The sequence below is a fragment of the Hermetia illucens genome, chromosome 2, assembly GCF_905115235.1.
Source record: "Hermetia illucens chromosome 2, iHerIll2.2.curated.20191125, whole genome shotgun sequence".
Lineage (NCBI taxonomy): Eukaryota > Metazoa > Arthropoda > Insecta > Diptera > Stratiomyidae > Hermetia > Hermetia illucens.
In genome coordinates, this window is record NC_051850.1 from 131,253,084 (window position 1) to 131,264,413 (window position 11,330).

The following is an 11,330-nucleotide window of genomic DNA, read 5'->3' on the forward strand; positions in this document are numbered from 1 at the left end:
TATAGTTTAGTTATATAGAGCGAGCCGCAACTCGAAGTAGTCAAGACTTTTGTTAGCCCACTTTCTACTATCATTGGATATGATCTATGGGAATCTGGAAACATCCTCCCTAGGTAGAGGGTACATAGATTCTTCGTTGAAGAAAACCTTGGCGAGGTGTCTGCGATTAAGACCTGAGGAGACTGGACAATTGCTTATGAAGTGTAGGGCCATCTCAACCTCTTTCTTACAATGGCTGCATTATAGCCGAGACCACCACCCCGTTAAAAGCCCTACTAGTGCTCCATGTTCTCAAGGGACAAAAAAAAAATGCAGTTCTAGCGGCTTCGACTTGCCTGGCAATTTTCGACAGCTGGTAATAGTTAAAATTTCCTCATATGTTAGCGCGAATCATTAAAATTTGACCCTTCAGAGTAGACTTCACCCCGTCAAAAGCGGGTCTCACCATTGTCGATCTAGTTCTTGGCGAGCCAGTCGGTCGACTTCCTCATTTCCAATGATTTTTAATTGCTAGGGCACACATATCAGGAATCTTTCGTTCAATTGGCCAAGTTCCAACAGTAAATTGTGGGAACTCCACAGCAACTGGCTTCATATGTTGTTGCTCTTTAGTGCTGATAACGCCACCCGACTGCCGGAAAAGATTCGAAAGGTGCGATCTTTCCATTTTTTTCGCAAACATTTTTCTGCTGCCTATGAAATGGCATTTATTAAAGTCTGGAATATGATCGGGGTTCGGCCGACGATTTGGGCCAATTCAGAGCATACTGAGGGTGCTCTGAGGAAGTACGATTCCAGTCTTCCATTGCTGACTCGTTGTGAAAATTATTAGGACTGTAACGTAGTAATGTGGCCATTTACAAACCAGTCTCTCCTTTTGGTGATTACGTCATGCTCCAAGGGGTCCAGGTAAAGGAGGAGGGTTTTAGGAAACGTACTCTGTACTATCTACAGAAAAAGACTACAAGAAGTGCCATGGGGGAAAATGTTTGGAGCGAGAAATGATGGCGGGAAGCATATAGTCGATTTTGCTGATTTTGTGAAACATGGTTCACCAAACGATTGTCTCATCTTCCTACACTTTATAGTGAGGACTGTAACACGAAACTCGGCTATATTCTCAACATTCGCTGACATTTTGACACCATCACTGACCGACTCCTATGAGACCGTCACACCTCAACATCGACCGTTGGTTGCCGTCTTCCTAATCAAGCCGTCAATAAAACAGCGTTAGGAACACACTGGCCCGACGTACATTGAATGGTGGCAATTTTGTGCAAAGGGGAAAAAATGGTCTCACTAATGCGATTACCCATCATTACGAATGTGGAAGAAACGTGGAACCAAGTTGAAGACACGATTCACAAGGCGACCTATGGAACCTTCATGGTCACCATGTTCATCAACCGATATACTTGGCATTGGAATGACCATGTCAACAAAACCCTGTGAACAGAAACGTCTTTTTCACAAGTTTTCCAACAATAAAGCGCAGGCCAACTGCCAAATTTACAAGAATCCCAAAGAGGAAGGAAAGAAAGCTATCCCTGCTACCCTAGCGGTGCATTATAGAAACCTTTACGGTAAATTGAACACTCAGAATGGCGAGACAGATCTGTATCCACTTGCCAAAAGCCGACAGACAGACAGAACAGAACACCCTGTAACTGACAAGGAAACACCACAGTTCTAATATGGAAAAACGAAGGTAGTCTAGTAAAATGTTCAAATTACCGTTCGATCCAGTTGCTGTCCTATGAAGATGCATTCTCGGCAACTGCATTCGCCAAATCGTTCAGATAACCGTAAATCAGGCCGGGTTTGTCAAAAACTGCAGAACTACTAGCGCAATACGCCCTGCGCGGTTACCCACCGAGGAGATCAGAGAAACGAGGAGATCAGAGAAACGAAACGAGAAACAACGTGAAAAGCATCGCCCGCTCTACACTGAATTTCTGGACCTGGAGAAGGCGTTTGACCGTGTGCCATACTAACTTATCTGGTATACTCTACGACAACACCTAGTACCAGAAAAACTCGTACGCAGAATTCAATTTCTCTATCATCATCCGAAAAGTAAAGTTCGAAGTGTGGCAGGTATATTAAAACCGCTTCGTCAAAGAATCCCCCTCTCACAGATCCTCTTTTTTCCTCTCATGGACACTGTCACACGGGACAGCGCTCTATGCACTGTTGTATGCAAATGATGTTTTCCTGGGGTCTAATGGAAAAAATGATGATGAGCAGTTTGTCAAGAAATGGAATGATCGCCTCATGCAACACATTCTCTGACTGAATCTGAATGAAACTGAATTTTTGGCAACCGACCATCATGAAACAGGCACTATCACTGTCAGTGGTAGTGACCTCCCCAGTACTGAGCGATTAGAAAGTCTTCTTTCAATGCTATCAACCAATCGAGAACTGAGTTATGAAATTTCTTCACACATTTGGGTAAGTGGGGCGTTTCACAACTAGTGATGGCACATACGCTTAATACGCTGGATGGAGATTTGAAAGCCTCGCGATTATATCCAGATCAGGCCTTTGATAAGACAAAATGGCGGAACCGATCACGACGAGCCAACTTCGAATGTGAACGGGATAAAAGCTAAAGAAAAAAAGAGGAAAATATCTTTTCGGAGATGAATCTGGAAACCATATGAATAGTCCGTATCAGAGGCACCTGATGCTTGCCAAGGAATTCGCAGATGGACGCTTGACCGTAAGATAGGCCGCCTTTCCTGGCGCCAATGGTTTCGAGCCAATATACGCCGTTGGCTGTTTTTTGTTTCACCTCAAAATGAATGGGAGTAATTAATACAGCTAAATCGTTCGAAAGTGTTGATACGAAGAATTTTGTGTCTCCCAGAAGCCATAACAAAGGGGAGAAAACTCTCCCTATAGATGATTTAGATTTCTGTGGTCGCCAGAAGGTTTCCATTCGCCATTGGATTTAGGGACCATGTGAAGATCAACAACTATCTGAAGATCTGCAAAAACCCTGCTTAAGAAGTTCTTCGAACTCTTCCCGCGCAACTGCGAGCTTCTGCGATAGTCGCTTACCATCGACTTCAATCTCCAGATCAACCATTACGCCCAAATTACATGACCATACCATCGAAGACGCCTTTCTCGCAATTTTTCCACGATCCTTGCTGCCCCATATCGATCGCGGATATCCGCATTTGGGATATATTCAAGACGTGATACGCTAATACTCCAATGAAATATCTTCGTATCCATTACCGTAAGAGGTCTGTTAACATCATTTAACACTTTAGGTATAAGATGGATCATTTTATAATGTAAAATCACAAAGTGATTCCACGGGACTCAAACATGTAATTGAACACCACATGGCACGCGATGTTGTGGACAGGTCACTAACTGATGGCAAAGTATTTGTGCTATTTTATGCAATTTAACGTATTTGTGGAACACGAGCTGGTTAGTAGATTGATTGTAATATTTTACTGTTTATGCAATTTTAAGTGTGTCGCTAGTGAAATCCGTGGAAACATTGAATTAATTTTTAAGTAGAGTCAGCTAGAATTAAGAAAGTCAGTGTGAGAATTGCTTAGCACGGTGAAATAAACATGTTAACTAGTAAACCATCTTTTTCTTTCCCCCTCATCCTCATCCTTAAGGGTAATCGTCCTCTCCAACTATTGAGGACATTAGTTCTACCTAAGTAGTGGAGACTGGAACGGTCGCCTATTAGGTATCAACAAGGCAATTCTTTATCTTTTACAGTTGGCCCATACTCAGAACAATAGAGGACGACCAGCCGGACGACATTGCGATAAATTTTAGATTTGAGACGTTCGTTGACACATCGATCGCAAAGAACATCAGTTGTGGAACGTCACTTCATCTAGGTTACGTTAATGCGTGAAACAATTTCAGAATGCAGTTTTCTATTGATTGATAAGATTTACCCGAGATATCTTAATCGTTCAGTTCTGGGCAGGTCACGACCACTGACAGTGATAATGCCTGTTTCATAGGGATCGGTCGTCAAAAATTCAGGTTTATTCAGATTCATCCTGCGACCATCAATTTTAAGAGTTGTTCGAGATCATTTTCGCTATGAGACGCAAAGAAAAGATCTGCCTAAAGCTTGATGCGTATAGGGCCTGGGACCCTGAACTTGACTTTTCGGACCGTGGTGAAGTAATTGAACTCAGCGTACGAGTTCTTCGAGGAACTAAGTGTTGTTGTGGAGCTTGCGAGATAAGTTCTTGGGACAATATTTAGCATGAAAACACGTATTTGTTTTACTCGGAATAACTTACTTACGACTGGACGCCGTCCATGCGTCAAAAACCCTTGGACCGGCCCACCTTGCCGCGTCGACCTAATGTTTCACCGAGGTTTATGACTCACCGCGATAATTTTGTTTCTAATGACATTGGATGCATTTTCTTGGTCGGCCTGCCGCGGGATATACTACCGAAAAAGGTCAAATAGGATTTATCATAGCGGAGTGACTCCAACTAAACTTTATTAAATCTTGATCTCAACATTTTATTTTTATTTACTGAGTATAGTGTAAAGTACATTACCTCAAACCCTTCTCCTTTGCCTAGGCTTGGGACCAGCATGGGAGATAAGTAATATGGCGGCATTGGTGTCGACTAGAAAGCACGCAAAGTGGCTCAAACGATCTTGATATTAACTCCGGGGATTGTTAGAATCCTTGCTTTCCAGCTGAATCTAAAACCCAAGTCATAAACATTCGCATTCATACAATAAGACTGTATCATATCATATTCTATCACGTCTTTTATACAGCGCGGCGTTCTTTAACGTTAATGAACTTACTTGATGAAGACCGAAAAAGCCGTTTTAGAGATTATCTACACTGAAAGATTTCAAACCAAAAACAAGGAAATAATACCAGACCAGAACTAAATACTTAATTTTAGTGCTGAGCATCAATGCATGCGTCTTACAGCAAGACTTCTTGTAGGTAGTGGACGGTAATTTCTACGCCCCCACTATGTTTCTTTGCGATTCACTGTATATAATATTATGGATATCGGTATTTTTGTATAGCATATTTAATGCATAACTTCTTCGCTACTATCGGACTGTATTGAAACGACTAACCTCACCACAAGTTTTAATGGGTGGGAGTCACTCTGTATGATTCTGAAATATATACTGACCATGATTAATTGAGTGGAGAAATTGCTCAATTAATCTTGAGTGGAGATTTTGTACTTAACATTTCCTAGCGCAGGCTGCAGTATTTCTCTCAAGTACTATATATGTAGCATGATGAGAACTGTTCTAAGAATAGATATTTCATATGAACTTGTGGCGCGGCAGGATCTGCAGCATTCGAAATTTATTTCGGATGTTGCGGATACGGACGGGTAGATGGCGCTGAACTCCGAAACTCTCCACTCACTCGTTTTCTGAACGCACCAGGGGAGTGGAGAACCAGCGGTAAAAAAATGCCGTTGGTTGGGACAGTAAGGACCGCATGGAATTAAGTCGGTCTCTTCTGTTCCAACCGCGGCGCGATACACACGTAACGTCACTAAGAAGGACTGATTCATTTAATTCGTTACAAGTTAGAGAATTTTTAGTTACTTTTGTTAATAACCTTTTTTTAAGGCGATTGTGATAAAATACAAATAATGTTAATAAAAATATAAGTGCAGTAACGCTTAAAACTCTTTGTATTTCAGCTTGTTTAGATTACTTTTAGCTCAACTTAAATGTCTAGGCTTTTTGGTTAAAATTCTTCGTAACAGCATACATTTAACATCCAATACGAAAATAGCATTCTTCCAGGAATGCCCTTTCACAGAAAAAAATGTCACATTCGCATTCTTTTCGAAGAAATATGCCCGTTGCTGTCAGCCTTCATCATTATCTTACTGTGTGTTATTTAAAGGATCTACAGTAGTAAGCATGTTTCAATGGAGTAGATTTTCCGGCAACAACCTTTTCCCGCATTAGTTAATAACTAAGTGAATAGCTCCTTTCCCCCGTCCAGGGAAATTCCAGGAGTTTATCTTGTTTCATGGAGAAAATCCTTAATTTGTGTAGAGCTCCTGAAAGTTTTTTTTGCAATTTAATGAATTCAGCATGTACCAGGGAGTGGGCAGCATATCCCAATAGATTAAATGCATAATATGATATGATATTAATACATATATATATGCAAAGGTCGCCAGGAACCGATGGAATTACAGCCGAATTGGTTAAATAAGGAAGCGGCCCATACCAAAGAGGCTTCACTCCAGGCAAATCAGCAACAGATCAGATTTTCGCTGGGCAGCAAGCGATAAAAAAACTGTTGCAATATGGATTAGATATGGAATAGTTACATCATCAATTCATCGACTTTAAAGCCGCCTATGATAGCATAGCCAGGGTAAAACTGTACACATCCATGAGAGAATTCGGTATCCCGACGAAACTGATAAGACTGACTAGGCTGACTCCGGCCAATATGCTAGGCCAGATAAAAGCAGCAAGATCACTCTCAAGGCCATTCGACATCAACAACGGTCTACGACAAGGGGATGCCCTATCATGCGTCCTATTTAACCTGGCCTTCCAGAAAGTGATCCGTGATGTTAATGCAAGAGGTACGATCCTCTTTGAGTCCACCCAACTATTGGCCTATGCAGACGATATCGACATCATGAGAAGAACGACCCGAGACGTACAAACTGCCTTCATCCAGATCGAGCAGGCGGCAATCGGCGCGAGATCTTGGGCTGCACATCAATGAAGGCAAGACCAAATACAGGGTTCGGCAGCATAACTTCCTTTCTTCAAAACTCAATAAAAACTATTGTATGCATCACAAAATATTTATTTATTTTTTATAATGTAGGTACATGTCTAAAGTTTTTATTTACATTGTTTTGAAGATCAAATCTGTTAGGTGACGTCCCCCATTCTCCATACATTACGTAAACCGATTTCTGGCGTTTGTCATGACTCTTGTTAGCATAGCAGGTGTTATGTTGGCAATTTCTTCTTGGATGTTGGTCTTCAAATCTTGTAGGGTTCTTGGGATTTCACGGGATTTCAAAAAACTCCATAGAAAAAAATCACGAGGGGACAGATCGGGAGAGCGTGCCGGCCATTCCAAATCGCCTCTAATTGAGATAGGGCGCTCTGGAAAGTGTTCCCTCAAAGCAGCCATCGATGCTCTTGAAGTGTGTGCTGTTGCACCGGCTTGTTGTTGTCTTGAAACAAGTGTCCCCCAAATTCAAATTTTCTAGCCGTGAAAAAAAAAAATTCTGTAGCATGTTTACATACCGGTCCGAATTCACTGTCACTGTAACCTCATTTTCCTCTAAAAACCAGGGACCAATAATTCCAGCTGAGGAAATTGCACACCACACTGTGACTTTGGGTGAATGCAAAGGCTTTTGATGCAATTCTCGAGGGTTGGTGTCAGTCCAGTAACGCATGTTTTGTTTGTTAACCGACCCACACAAATGAAAATGGGTTTCATCGCTAAAAAAACAATAGCACCCTCGGGAACGACATCAAGAAGAAGCTCACACGCGTTCATCCGAGAATTGAAGTCACGTTCTGAAAGTTCCTGCACTATCGCGATCTTATAGGGATGAAAATGAAGATTATCACGAAGAATTCTTCTCACAAAACGATCGGATAGTCAAAGGGTAGATGCGTGTTTGAGCGCGGAACGCCGTGGCGATCGCAACATTGACGCTCTCACTGCTTCAATGTTCTCAGGTGATCTAACGGGCCGAGGGACTCCAGTTCTTCCTTTTGTCGCACTTGCAGTTTGTCTGAATGTAGTGACCCATGTAACAATTGATTTGCGACCGAACCGTGTCGGGACAAAACTTTATAGTATCCCCTCTTGAACGAGACCACTAGCGCTCAGCTATGACATCAACTAACTGAGTGGCGCGCATTTTAAAAAAGGAAGTTATGCTGCCGCACCCTGTATATGGTGGCATCGTCAGGGCCGAAACCCAACCAATCAACAACATCAAACCACACTGGTCAAACGGGGAGAATAAGGATAGGTGAATATAATTTTGAGACCGTGGATAATTTCTCCTATCGATGTTCGAAAATCACAGCCGATAACAGCTACGATGATGAAATCCGCGCACGGTTGTTGTCCGCCAACAGAACCTATTTCAGCTTACAAAAACTGTTCTACTCGAAACGTCTCACCATAGGGTCAAAGTTCTTACTGTACAAGACTATGATCTTGCCAGTCCTCATGTATTCCTCGGAGACTTGTGTTCTTGGCAAGAAGAATTGCGAACTCTTGGCCGCGTTCGAGAGAAGAATCCTCTGAAGAATTTTAGGCCCCCTACATGAGGATGGCCGATTCCGTAGCCTACATAATGATGAAATCTATGAGGGATACCATGACCGTCCGTTTGCGGATAAAATCCGGCTCAATAGGTTACGGCGGGTGGGTCACTTAATCCGTATGAATGAAGATGGTCTAGCCCGGAAAGTCTATAAGGGCAATATCTATGGTAGAAAAAGTAGACGAGGCAGACCCTGCCTAAGATGGAGCGATGGCGTAGGTCAGGATGCCAGACAGGTTTTAGAGATATCGAATTGGTGGACCTCGGTGGAAAACCGGGGTGTCTGGAGTTCCTTATTCAGGCAGGCCTAGAACGGATACCGGTTGTTACGCCGTTGATAATGATGAAAGGTATATGCAATTATTGCACCTAATTTTGAATTAAAATTAAAAAAATAACATTAACTAAGGAAAGTTTTTTTAGGCTAAAAGCAAGTGGGAATACCGGAAGTTCCACATTTCGGGTATTAAGGTTTTGTGAGGATGACGTCATACACATCTTAGAGTGTAATCAATTCCTATAAAATACAAAACCTTCACATTCTATAGCTTTATTGATAGTAGTTAAATTTCCTTCAAACTTACCATTTTGTTTTGTTGCACACAAAACCTTAATGAAAAATCGGGAAAGCAAAAACGGGTAAACATCAAATCTTTTATCTCAGAATTCTCATTATCTCCGTTTAACGTTTAGCCGTTGTGGTCCCACGAAATCCCTCCATCCACCATCTATAATACTATCCATCCCAATAATCTTCAATGATTTGATAATCTTAGGTGGGGTGTATATGTAATTGGTAATTATCGTTTTCTTCTCCTTTAGGCGCTGTACGGTTCACAAACAGGATTAGCCCCTAATTGGTAATTACTAAATTTAGTCAATGGTTTTCAGATGAAAGCGTTTTAATGAAATTTTCGAATAGTTTGCAGGGAGAAAGAAAACTTTCGGCTTATATACGAATAGGACCCTGGTATAGTATATTTCAGACTAGATTTCAATGTGGTGCAAATATTTCCTGCTGTTTTTAAAATGCAGTGAAGCCAGAGAAAAAGGACAAATGTGGCGCTTATAGTAGTAGAATTCATATCAAATTTTATGGTACTATATGTTGTCTTATGAATACAATTGAGTAAAAAGCAAAAAAAGTGCAATTATAAACCCCATATGGCTCTCCAAACAAAATCCCATACGGCCCCCATCAAATTACTACAGATCGTAAAATGTGGTTAGGCCGATCACGCGTCTTACACATCAAGTCAGTCTGCACATAGGGAACCGGTTTCAGCAGTTCGTAATGCAATGGAATGATTTTTGATGAGGGTGTATGAAAAGAATTTATTTGATATACTATAACTTTGTTGATTTCAATAAGATTACTGTGAAACATGTGTGGTGACCGCGGTTTCACGACGGGAGCGAAATCTCATTCGCTTCTTTCTGAATTAATTTGCTAAAATAATGCATTTCATAATATGCAATTGTTCGCCGCAGATTGCACATTATTGAATGCAATCAGGGGGATTGATCTTGACAGAGGAGAATGATTTGCTGCATTGGTAGGCGCATGCGCATCTTGCTGCAACATGAACTCTTGGAGTTCAACAGAGTTCAAGTCGAGCGTAGCGGCATGGGGACTGGTTATTGGTTAAATAGCTGTGCAACGATCAGTGAGATGAGGACAAAGGTTTTATTTGGCACCGAGAAGAGCGGTGGTAGGAAGACGGGAGGGAACGATCGAGGAACGATCGCTGGAGCATATTTTGGTATTGGGCAGCTCCTTTCCTGACTCTTGAAGGTGAATCTGCTTGTTACTGACTTCGCCCTTTACGATATCGTCGACACTCGATCTTTTCCGCACAGGCACAGCCAGGAGTGCAAAGCCACACGTTGAGGTAGAGCAAGTTGCTGTTTGAAAGGCGCCGATTTAGTTATTATCCCAACGGGTGTGCTACGTAAACCTGAATTATCCGAGATGATTTGTTTAACACCAATGTTGGTATCATTCGCGATGTGATTTCTGTCATTGCAGAAAATTGTCCAAAGGCTTTCATTACGATTATTACAAATCCTCTGAACTCGGGTGTACCAATTGCCGCAGAAGTTCCAAAACTACTATCCCCGTCGTCTCTTCAGTGTTTCAACTTTGCATATTGTCCGTGCTCGTAAATTCATTTCTGATTCAAGTAAAGTTGATGTGAATACCGTTGATATTCCTGTGATCGGTGGACATTCTGGTGTTACAATTATTCCGGTGATATCACAATGCAAACCAAAAGTGTTGTTTTCGCAACCCGATCTTGAGAAAATCATAGTGCGCATCCAGGAAGCTGGCACAGAAGTTGTGAGTGCGAGTGATTTTGGCAGTTGATTTTCGTTCGCTTTGGAGAGATTATAATTGGGTAGTGCAAGAAGCGTGAACTGGAGAATGGAAAATAAATGGATGGACAATTCCAGATCGCCAGAGTTCGAAAAAAGCACTGTAACGAATTATCGATACCACTGTATGAGGTACGAGTGCAGTTGAAGAACTCGTGAAAAGGTTTTTGATTAAAGCGGTGTAAGTCGCGAATAAAAGCGCAATACTGGGTGCAACTGCAATGTGGAAGGGTTGAAGCTGATCGTTAGCGTCTCCAGTGCTTAATCATCATCCGCTTGCAATTGAGGCTATCGAGCGTGATGAACGTTTTGCTTCTTGTTGCGTATTGGACAGACAAAATCCAATTTCATTTTGGAGACAGACAGCAAACACTATCCTTCAGTCTAGTACATTTTATTAGACTAGGTGCTGTCGTACGGCGCTTTACTCAGCCTATTCCGGCCCATCCACCAGTCCATTCATCGGAATCGATAGGTTCTGAAAACGAAACCTGTTACACTTTCTGGGGTATATATTTTAGGTCTTCACTCCCCTGTCCTTCACCCAATTTCAAAAATAAGATCATATTACTAATCGAGCCCTTTTATTTGATACCCCACATGGCCATATTCTAT

The 11,330-nt window shown here is 41.8% G+C and overlaps 1 pseudogene; it reads left to right on the forward strand.

Moving 5' to 3' along the window:
* The first annotated feature begins 10,011 nt into the window (after positions 1 to 10,011).
* On the forward strand, positions 10,012 to 10,707 carry LOC119648560 (annotated as a pseudogene).
* Positions 10,708 to 11,330: the final 623 nt, after the last annotated feature.